Raw genomic sequence first — 12,089 nt, 5'->3', positions numbered from 1 at the left:
TTAATTAATCTTATATTTTATTATTATTATTTTAAAGAATTTCTGTTAGAAAAAAATATGAATATGTATATATTAAAATTATTAAAAAGTACAAATCATTAATTTTGTAAAAATAAATAAATTATTCATCTTTAATTAAAATTATAGAAAAAAAACAATCAATTTTTATTTTCAAAATTAATTTAATTTGATTTGAATTATCAATAAAAAAAATATATATATTAATTTGAAATATAAATAATATAAAATATATAACATAAAAAAACTTAGTCTATTTATTCCATACTATTGGTAAAACAATTAGATCATTATTGTAAAGATGAATGAATATAAAAATGAAATCCAACTTGGATCAAATAAAAATAAATAAATATAGAATAAAATATCAAGAGTATTGGTGGAGTCTATAGAAATGTCTAAATAAATAAAAATTAACTATAAAATCAATTATAGAAAAAAATATAACTATTTTTAAAATTTTGAGATATTAATCCTATCAATTTGAAAACAGTTTTTACTTTTGATATCAGACTAAATGATATCACGTGTGTGACGTCCTCACTACCCACGTGATGGTCCAAGACCGTTGTGAGCGGTTGCGGAACCCGATTACCCTTTACTCCCTATGAGGGAGGATGGATTTCCGACAAATGGGATTATGTTTTTACATAACACTGTCACTTACCGTTTTTAAGGACGACACTTAGCGTGTTCCTTCTGGTGTATGCATTCTTTTATTTATACCTTAACCTTTTTTATCATGTTTTGGGTTAAAGTATTTATATCAGAGTCGCCACCCGAATTTTAATGTTTGGGAACATGTCAAAAGGTTAGATGGCACTCGATCGCGACACGCTTTACCCTTTGGCAAGGAGTGCTTCGCTGGTCTATCCCTATTGAGATTTTTAAAATCTCTGAGGCAACAGAAACTCATCTAACCCTCAATATATATCACCGATGAGATTTTTAAAATCTCTATGGCAACAGAAACTCATAGTTGATGTAATTATAATTAACTTTATCTCAGATGAGATTTTTAAAATCTCTAAAGACACTTTTCTAACTTATTACTAATAGTTATGATACCTAAGTTATTTTTAGGGTAATTAATTTATTAGTCTTTATATTTTGACAAAACACACTGTTTAGTCCATGTATTTTAAAAAAACACACGGTAAAGTCCCTAACCTTTTTCTTGATGAACTGTTTAGTCCATAATGTTTTTCTCGGTGAACTGTTGAGTCCCTGCCGTTAGACTCTCATGAAGATTCTGTTAGTCAATTTGGATTAGCAGAAACATCTTTCGTCATCACTCAAGCAGTTGGCAATAAACATGAGTTGAGAATATGGAGGAAATTAAACTCACCATTGAGAGTAAGAGGATTTCCACCTTCAATTCTAACAGGAAGAGTGAGCATGAGTGATTCGATTATGAGTTAGGGATTCAATCCTTTCTCCATTTTTTCTGTGAGCGCGAGTTGTGAGAGAAAGACATAGAGGTGTGAATTTCTTTTGACTGATAAATAGTAAAGGGTAATTTAATCATTTCCGAATTCATAAACGGTAAAAAATCTAACGGACAGACGGAAGGACTAAACAGTTCACTGAGAAAAAAAGTTAGTGATCTTACCATGTGTTTTTGAAAATACAGGGACTAAACAGTGTGTTTTATCAAAATATAGGGACTAATAAATTAATTACCCTTATTTTTATATCTTTTAATGAACAATTTTTTTTTCAAATTAACTATTATTTCCCAAAGCAAAAAGAAACTAATGTGTAAACTAAACTAAAATGAAATGTAAAAATTAAATATGAAAAACACAAACTAAAAAAAACGCCTAAACAAAATATGAATAACAAAAGAAAAGTTGAAACAAACCATGAACAAAAGAAAATCAAAGTCAAGTAAAAAGTATATACGTATTTTTACTGACTCTACAAGTAGCCAATTCCTTCTTAGGGGGGTAAGATAATTCCAATAACTGTATTCTTTATTCCTACTTTTTGATATAACTGTCTGAGAAGAGTCTCCATGGTGATGATATGCTATTTCTTAATCCTTTGAATAATGTTTTTCTTTATGAAGAAAAAAAATATGGCAAAAGATGGTGTTTGAAGTAAGAAATATGTTGAAGAAGATGATTATGGAGTTTAGGATAGAAATAACAATGAAAGAGATGTAGGTGTTTAAGGAAATGCTATAGATAAAAAGAAATTATTTTGAATTTAATGTAGGAATCGAATAATTTTTAATAGAGAGATATGTGGTTTGGTGTAGGGTTAAGTTTATAGAGAAGAGTTCAAGGTGTTTGGGAAGAGAAAAATTTCTCTAGAAAAACCATCTGTCACGTCTGACATGTTTTTCAAAAATTTCCTTTCCTTTTTATGCTGCATTTCTTTTCTGCAAACTTCTGATGTGAATTGTATTGATGATCAAATCTCCACTTGTTTGTTTTTCTGTTTATCTGTAAACAATCTAAATGCAAACATTAAATAACAATAAGGATTTAGTCCTAGTGACCATCCTCAATAAAAATAAAAAAAACTATAAAATAAATAAATACATAAACTATATAAGTCTATAAACCAAGATTCGGAATAAAATAAAACAATAATAAAAAATAAAAAAAAAAATCAACATCGTTCCCCGGCAACGGCGAGAAACACTTGTTGGGCGAATTCCGTAAGTGCACGGTTTTCCTTGTACTAATAAAAGATATCGATCCCACAGAGAACGTCTGATAATTTGATTGAAAATTATTGTTTTGATTAAATTCGTTTTCTCGAGGTTTATAGAAAATCCTTAGTGGTTAAATGGTTTCTAATTCTAATTATGGTTACAATTATAATTACAATTTACAGAAATTATATTGAGATTAAAGCTTATTTCAAGGTTAATTTATACTAAGCAAAAACAAAACTTATAACTTTGATTTGTTTAGAAAAGATATAATAAATTACCAATTTACTCAATTTAAAGGAATTGAACTGTAACCAATCTTTCCTCTCGGCCTAAGACTGAAAACCTTAATCAAATTCGGTGTTTATATCCAATTAATCGACCTATTGTAATGACCAAATATAAATCCGAATTTGCTTAAGTGCTCAACAAGTTAGCATGAAAAATACCAAAATCTCTTTATAAATACTTTTGCATGAAAACACCCATTAGAATTACTTAAAGAGTATCGCTAGATCAAACTTAAAATAAAATAACAGTAAAGATGGAATTGAATTAAAAGATATTCATTAGTCTGAGTTATAAACATCTCAAGTTGACAGAGAAGAAGAAGTTTGAATGGCATTTGACTAGGTATGAGTTCCGGGTTGTCAATCCTTTACTCAACTTCATAGGTTTGTCAGACCGTTGGCCGCCCCTAATCCTAATTCTTCTCACAGAATCCTTGAAATAGCTCCTCTCGGTAGATCTACGAAGTATAAACTCGACTTGAGTAAACCTTAATGTAAATAATAAAATCTACATATTGTATCTCTAACTATTTGTGTTTGAACAATAATTGAACAACAATTTTCTACAGAATTCTTTCTCTATTTATAATCTTCCAAAAGGTATGCTGAAGAGACATGTCCGTTGGTGAAGAGTTGCCTCTATCCGGATGAAAGGATGCGTCATTTGGAGAAATAAACATGTAAAATGTGTTAAAACAGCTTGCTGTCACTGTAGAGATTCAAGAATTTCATACGTGACAAGGGAAAAAGGAAGGAAGGAAGGCACGTATGGCTGCTCCTAGGGCGTGTCGTGGTTGAGATTTAAGAATCTTGGCCGTGATTCGCTACACTTCTTTTCCTCCTTTGTTTATGTGCTTCAATTCTCAGACGTGATTCCTGATTCTCATACGTGAAAGCTTGATTTCTCACTCATTTCTAACCCATATTTGCTCCTATTTGGTTTTTCCCAAATAATTAACACCTTGCATATAAACAACAAATACCAATGTGAAATCTTTCCAAAATAATATAATTAATATATTTTTTACATGAAATTGATATATTTATGCATGCTAATTTAGGTATATTTTGGGCTTATCAATGCGCCTCGGAGCTGTCGCTCTAGATACTCACTAAGGGATAAGTGTACCCCGTCGTTATCAAGTAATAATCTGGACAAGTCCAGGTATCGAATCCACAGGATTTATACCGCAAGTACCAAACTACTAGGCTTATAATCTTATCTAGGTTATGGGGGGTTTGAGATTGAAGGTTTGTAAGTTAAACTACTCCTAATTACATTAAAGCTACTCCTAATTAAGTTAAACCTACTCCTAAGTGATCCTTAACAATGTAAATTAACCTGGAGTGATATGGGGTGATACGATAAACTAATTTCAATCTTATTTTATCATTCAATTGTAAAACTAATCTGAGTCACTTGTGCCTAAGGCGATTAACCCTACTTATCCTTCTATGGTTCCTAGCACGTGATTCCCTTGTAAGGCTAAAACTAGCTCTAAGGCTCAGAAATTTGGGCTTAATCTTCCATAAGGTTGTCAATCTTATAGGCTTTGACTAGGTCAGATTCAGCTTGCAATATGTGCCAAGTTAATGTTTGGATTTATGAATGAGTTAATCCAGAAAAGCAAAGCGTAAGACTTAGAATAATAATAACAATCAATTGAACAAAATAAAACTTGAATTAATATTAAAGATGGAAAATATTGTCACGAATATACAATTAGCCTAGGATTCATAGAATGGATCAGAGGCAAACAAAATGTAAAAGAGAAAGAAATCCTTTTTAGCGAACCTGTGGACCAATGCAGACATCTTCCTAGGACTTAAAGGATGGAGCCTTAAATAATCCTCGGGGAGCACGAAGGTTAAATGTTCTTCAATGGAAGACGGAAGGAATAGGAGGATTCTTCAAGGATGGAGGCTAGGGTTTTTTTTACAAAGTTAAGCGATAATAAAAATAAAGATACAGAGTCCTATTTATAGTTGTAGTTTCGTGTCTAAACCTACTCTAACTTGTTTCCCAATGCAGGTGGAAGAGTGGGGCACAAAACATGAAGACGTGGGGCTAGGAATCAGTCAAAAGACTGATTCTCGTAGGCCAGCTCGCCGAGCTGGCCTACAAAGGCCATTTCGGCGGGCTAAACATGCCCAATTCGTCGAGCGACTGCTGGGGGTCCCCGAGACACGATATTCGCCCGAAATTGATCCTGTTTTAACCTGCACACGCACATAAACTCCAAACGACGTTAGTCCAAAGGCTAAATTGACCCACCAATTGTTAGATTTGAGTAAAAACTCCATTTGGTGCGACCTTTGGTGGATCAATTAGCCGAAATAAATAAGTGATAGTTCACGTGTGTGCTATTTTGGCAATATTTTACCTGAAAACAATCAGAAAATGGCTAAAAACTACAAAAGTAAATAAAGCATATACTAAAACTAATAATCACGCACACATGCATAAAAGTGCGAGAAATGCTCGCTTATTGAATGAAAACTAATCAAAAATATCCTAAAAATCGTACCTAAAGATAGGGGTTTTCGACCCATATCAAAACCCTCCATTTTAGTGTCAGAATCAGAAAACAAGGAAAAGAAGTACAAAAATAAGGAAACAGAGAGAAAATAGTAGGGAATGGGCTTTAAAAACCCTTCAGAAGTTACCTCTGAAACGCTTTTCTAGTTTTGATGTACGCGTGATTATGACTTGAGCAGCAACCCAGACCCATACAACAAGAGACCTCAAATGAACAGAATGAGGTATTCCACTAGACTACACCGAAAACCAGCAGTTTTGGAGTATATTTGACCCAAAAGATCAATTCTAGAAGTGTAATGACTTCAGAATTGATAAATTAGTGAAGAACAGTTGTAGAAAATGTGTTTCTTCGACTAATATCTTTGAAACAAGTTGTATTTGGGTGTTTGAACCTCTCAAAATGATTTGTTTTGGTAGATTTATGTAGAAAGCCTCACAATTTCACTCACTTTCAAGTGAATTTCACTTAGTTTCACTATTTTTCTTTCAATTTCACAAATGATTTTACTTTTTTCTTAAAAATTATCTCTGTCCCTTCGTCTGGAAGTTTCTATTTCCTTTAGTAGTGGAAAGTGGATGAAAACGCCTAGAAAACTGGCTAGAAACTGCCCGAAAACCATCAAGGATCACCGATCGAAGACTCCCATCCCCGATCGAGGATCATGCCTTCGATCGAATATAGTTTTTTACTTCGAGTATTTTTTAACTTCAGAAATAATAAATCAAATAGAATTTGATAAAAACGAAGTAAAGCAAGCTAAATGACATAGAAAACGGGGTCAAAGTCCTTAGCTCGTATCTCACACAACGCATCGTGTGAAGTCCACCTACACCAACTGTTAGTTAGAGTGTAACATAGACTCATCACTAGGGCCGGAAAAAGTCTGTGCTCACACCTGCGTATAGCAAAGTCCCAAGACAGCCCTAGTAGAGTAGTAACCATTGATGTGGCCCAAGCCTAAACCATCGGCAGCCCATCACCAAAATACATCAAAGGACCTTCTAGAATCCTACAACATAAAGAATTCCTCCCAATATCCAGAATCCTTGAGGTAAATGTCTAGACAGTCAGTCTGCTTCCAAATAGAATTCATAAGCATACTGTCTAAACAGTTAGTCTGCTTCCAGATAGAATTCAGAAGCATGCTGTCTCTTGAAGGCAGAAGGAAAAAAGAGTTCAACGGTAGGCTTTTATACTGAAATTTGAGGATGAAAGCGACAGAAGGAGCGTTTCCCTCCAACGGTCTTTTTGAATTTTGAAAAGATCCCTCCTCAAGTGTCACTATAAAAGCCCTATCAAAAGCTTCATTTGGACTTGATCATCATTCTAGAGAATCATTTTTAAAGTTCCAAAAGCAAAAGCAAAAGCAAAAAGCTCATACACATTCAATGTTGTTCATTCATGTAATAGCTTATAGATTTCATTTTATGTTCTAAGTTAGAACAAATCATCAATAGATAAAAAAGATCAGAAGCTCTTTTGTTCACTTCGGTTATAAGTGAATAGGTTGAGAGGTAAATAGATTGTTGAGTGTAGTGTGTAAAGGACAGTACTTTGTAGTGCCTCTGAGTCTATTATAAAGGTTTGTGCTCTACCCGTTGAAAGAGTTCACTAGTGGATTAAAACCCAGAAGAAGGTATTCTGGGGACTAGATGTAGGTATGAGGCCGAACCAGTATAAATCGATGTGTAACTTTTCTCTAACCCTTTACTTTACTTCTTTTGATATTTGCTTGCTTTTGTGTTAAAATATCTAAGTAGCGCTTCCGACTATTGTACGCAATAGATCACATAACCTTAAGTCAGAACAGAAGCTCTTCTAGTTGAGTTTTCTATTTAAAAAAGTTCAGAAGTAGAATCAAGCTCCGTTTATCTGTTTGATGCAGTAAACAAAGATTGCCTCTGATTCAGAACCTACCTTTGTCTTGTGCTATTGAATTAAAGTGTGAGAAAATTTATTAAGGGTTAAATTTACCTAATAGTTCTATTCACCCCCCCTTTGGAACTAAACTCTAACTCACAAAGGACCAACAGTGAATGCCTAAGCCAAGAGTTTCACGCATACTTGAGAGAGTGTGGGATATATAGTATCCCAACTCACTCCTCCCCAGAACTCCATAACGGAATGGAGTGTCCAAAAGGAGAACATAACCCTGCTTGACATGGTTCGCTCAATGATGAGTCAAGCATCTCTTCCAATCTGCTTCTAGGGATATGCTTTGGAAACAGCTACTTTTATTATAAATAATACACCTAGCAATATAGTTGAAAATACGCCATATGAATTGTGGACCGGGTGAAAGCTTAATGTATCTTTCATGAAGATTTAGGGTTGTGAGGCATACGTCAAGAAATTGATGGGTGGCAGGCTAGAGTCCTGATCTATCAAATGCCACTTTGTGGGCTACCATAAGGAGACTAAGGGTTATTACTTCTACAACCCGACTGAGAATATAAATATTCGTAGCCAAAGGGGATGTTTTCTTGGAGAAGGAATTCCTTTCCAAAGAAGACAATGGGAGAATTTTTGAACTCTCTGAAGTTGAAAGCTCACAAACACCTGTAGCTGAAGCTGAGGATGCTACGGGAACCGAACCAGATCCACAAGAAATTAAGGAGGCTGTGCCAGTTACATTGAATATGGATTCATGCAGAATCTTAATGAACACTGTGTGTATATGAAAGTTAGTGGGAGCATACAAACTTTCCTAATGTTGTATGTCGATTACATACTCCTTATTGAAGGTGATGTTACAACACTACAAGGCATCAAGCAGTGGTTGAACAAGTGCTTCACATGAAGGACTTAAGAAAAGCCGAAACAACCCTAGGAATCAAAATCCGCAGAGATAGATCCCGATGGCTTCTGGGCTTAAGTCAAGCCTCGTACATAGACAACGTTCTTAAAAGTTTAAGCATGGACAAAGCAAAGAAAGGATTCCTTTCTCTGCATTATGGGTTGAAACTGAATAAGAAGTAGAGTCATAAGACCAAATAGGACATAGAACATATGGAGGAGATTCCTTATGTATCAGCTATAGGATCTATCATGTATTCCATGTTATATACAAAGCCCGATGTTGCAATTACATTAAGCATGACAAGTCAATACCAGTCGGGTCCCAACAAGGAGCACTGGATGGCAATTAAAGCTACCCCAAAGTACCTTAACCAAATAAAGGATGCATTCCTGGTGTTCGGAGGTTAAGATGAGCTGGCAATATTAAGCTACACCTTTCAAATTGGTTAGGATGAATTCCAGTCATAGTCTGGATATGTTTTCTGCTGAACGGCGGTGCCGTTAGTCAGAGAAGAACACAGTAGTTGACTGTTGCAGATTCTACAAGAAAACTGAGTGCATCATTATATGCGACGTTGTAGAGGAAGCAATGTTTGATTAAAAAGTACATAGTCAATATAGGACTAGGTAAAACTGTCATAAGATCATTTGATGTTTTCTATGACAATAACGGGGCAATGGCACAAGCACTGGAGGCCTAGTCACACTAGAGATCAAAATACTTGCTCAGGAAATTTCACTTCATTTGGGAAATCATGAATAGAGGTGAACTTTCATTAGAGATGGTAGACACAAAGGACAATGTTGTTGATCCTTTGACCAAAGCGTTGTGAGAGATAGAGTATTACAGTCACAATGGATCTATAGGAATTAGGGCAATGACTGCTTGGACCTAGGTCAAGTGGGAGACTGTTGGTGTGCCCTAGTTCATAGGCATTGGTTCTGGAATATGTATTAGAAATTTTGTATATTGTTTGAATACATTGTATATATTTTATATGAATAAAGGTATTAATTCATATTGTTTATATCTTATTTTATGAAACACGTATGAAGTATCCATTGATTGATAATCATAAACTGTCTGAGACTTGTTCTATTTGTGGGAACATGGCTAACTAAAGGTCTATACATCCAGTATCTGTGTAGTTGTGTAGGAAGCACCACTACAACACTTGTATAGTAAGATATGGACACATGTATGCATTGATGTAGCTCAATATGGGACTAGACCGATCTGCTCTAGAAAGATTCATGGTGGACGTGTCATTAATCTTCCTAAGTGTAGAACTCTATTATCTCCAGACCTGATTTCATTATAGTAAATGATGTGGGATTCCGTTCACTTTGATCTATGCGTAACAGGTCCTTAACATGATGCCAAATATGGGTATGTTGGGTGAATCGTTGAACACATTGTTACGGATAGATGAAGTGAAGGAATTACCACTCACATAACAGTATGCAGATATCACCGGCCACTTGATAAGTGGAACTGAAGAAGTGTATGGACATACCCTAATAAGTAGTTTACTTATCTGATTCATTAGTTCACTTTCGATCAAGAAATATAATAAACCATACAGAGAATGATAGCCACCATGTCTATGGTTTATAATATAGATATGCAACTGGTAAGAGATACTGAGAGATCATCTACTGGGTTTCATGTGTCTTCTAAAGACGGCTGAAATAATTCGTATCAGTCGGGGGCCATAATGGTTTGCTAGAACCCACTTATGGTCATTGGGCTTCAGGCCTAGGCCTGACTAAGGACGGACCCTTAGGATCGTGCACACACAACTCGTAGAACTGAATAAATGTATATAATCATAAATACATGTTATGTATTTAATTGGAATGGAGCATGTTAATTAATTGTCAATTAGTTAACAAAATAGATTAATTGATTAATGTAACAAGTTAATCAATTTGATATTTAATTTGGTTATGGTTAATTAATTAAATTTCCAAATATAATTAATTAATCAATTGATTAATTAGGTTATATAGGATAGATTATTAATTGAACCACAATGCAATTTAATTCTTTAGGGCCTTAATAATAATCGTGGGATAATTGAATTAGACCTAATAGATCCTATTGAATTAAATATAATCTGTAAGGTTATATTTATGATTAGGGATCAAGGAGAGGCTAATTATAAATTAACCACCTAACCTAAACCTAATTGGAAGAGGTATTTAAGACATACGTTAAAAGAATTAACTCCCTAAGCCTCGATCACTAAGAAAATTCGACCCCCTATTGTTCTTGGTGTTCTTCGTGTTCTATACTAATTTCGGCTAGCACCGGTTCAGTTCCTAAACGGTTGGTGCACAAGACCTTTGGAGATTCACTCGACTTGTAGATTTCTTCAGCCGTCTCTAGAAGAGATTAAACCCGTGAGTTCCTATCTTCGTCTTTATAATTTTTTTTGAGGTTCAATCCGTGGTAGTCTTACACGGTTCTAAACTGGATTATAGAAAATTTTAACTGTAGCATTCCGCTGCGATTCGTTGATTTTCAATGATTAATCCCCAACACTTATAGACTCAGTTGGTTTTGAATCAATGGGCACATGTGAGTCTTATTTATAAAGAAAGATGACAAAGGCACCCTTTAGCAATAAAGGAGAACGTGTAACGGACACTCTAGGACTAATACACTCAGATGTATATAGTCATATGTCAACATAAGTAAGAGAAAGGTTCAGTTACTTCATTCAATTCATAAGATGATCATACCATATATTGATTCATATGCTTGATGAAGCATAATAAGAAGCTTTTGAGAAAGTTCAAATGCTTCAATAATGAAGTAGAAAATCAAACATGAATGACTATTAAAGTACTTCGATCAGATTGAGGCAAAAAATATCTTTCAGATGATTTCTTGAATTATCTAAACGAATGTGGGATTCGCTCACAATGGACTCCTCCGTATACACCACATCACAACAATGTATCTGAAAGGGGAAATTGTACTCTATTAGATATAGTACGATCTATGATGAGCACAACCTCTCTTCCAAAGATGTTCTAAGGCTACACCCTAGAAACCGCCTTATTTACCTTGAATCGAGTATCCACAAAATCCGTCAGTTCTACTCCATTTGAATTGTTCATTGGAAAGAAGCTCAGTTTCTCTTTCATGAGAATTTAAGGGTGTTCAACATATGTTAAATACATAGCATCAGATAAAGTTAGACCTAGGATATCCGAAAGGGACACTAGGATATTCTTCTATCATCCAGATGATCAGAAAGTAATAGTATCTTAACACACAATATTTCTAGAGAAAGAGTTTCTTCTAGAAACACAAATAGGAAGTGTGATTGAACTTGACGTAGTTTAAGGAGAGGGATCGGCTGAAACAGTGGGAGCAATGGTGGAACCCAAATATGTCTCACAATATGAGACACTAGTGATACTACTAACTCATAGTCTGGTCGAGTTCATCAAATCCCAAAGAGATTTGGATTGAAGAGGTTCCGGTGTTAGACGATGAACCTACAACTTATAAAGAGGCTCTTATAAGCCTGTACATGTAAACTAGTGGGAGCTCGTATAAGCATGTACATAAAAACTAGTGTGAGCTCAGTCGTTTACTTAGTATTATATATCGAAGATATTATAATAATGGAAACGATGTAACTATGCTACAATCGGTGAAAATTTTGGTTATCAGATAAAATTCTCTATAATAGACTTAGGAGAGCAACTTATATCTTAAGGATTAAGATCTATGAAGACTTCTTGACCCCTCCCAGT

The sequence above is a fragment of the Euphorbia lathyris genome, chromosome 8 (genome assembly GCF_963576675.1).
Source record: "Euphorbia lathyris chromosome 8, ddEupLath1.1, whole genome shotgun sequence".
Taxonomy (NCBI): Eukaryota; Viridiplantae; Streptophyta; class Magnoliopsida; order Malpighiales; family Euphorbiaceae; genus Euphorbia; species Euphorbia lathyris.
This window is presented reverse-complemented; position numbering follows the sequence as displayed.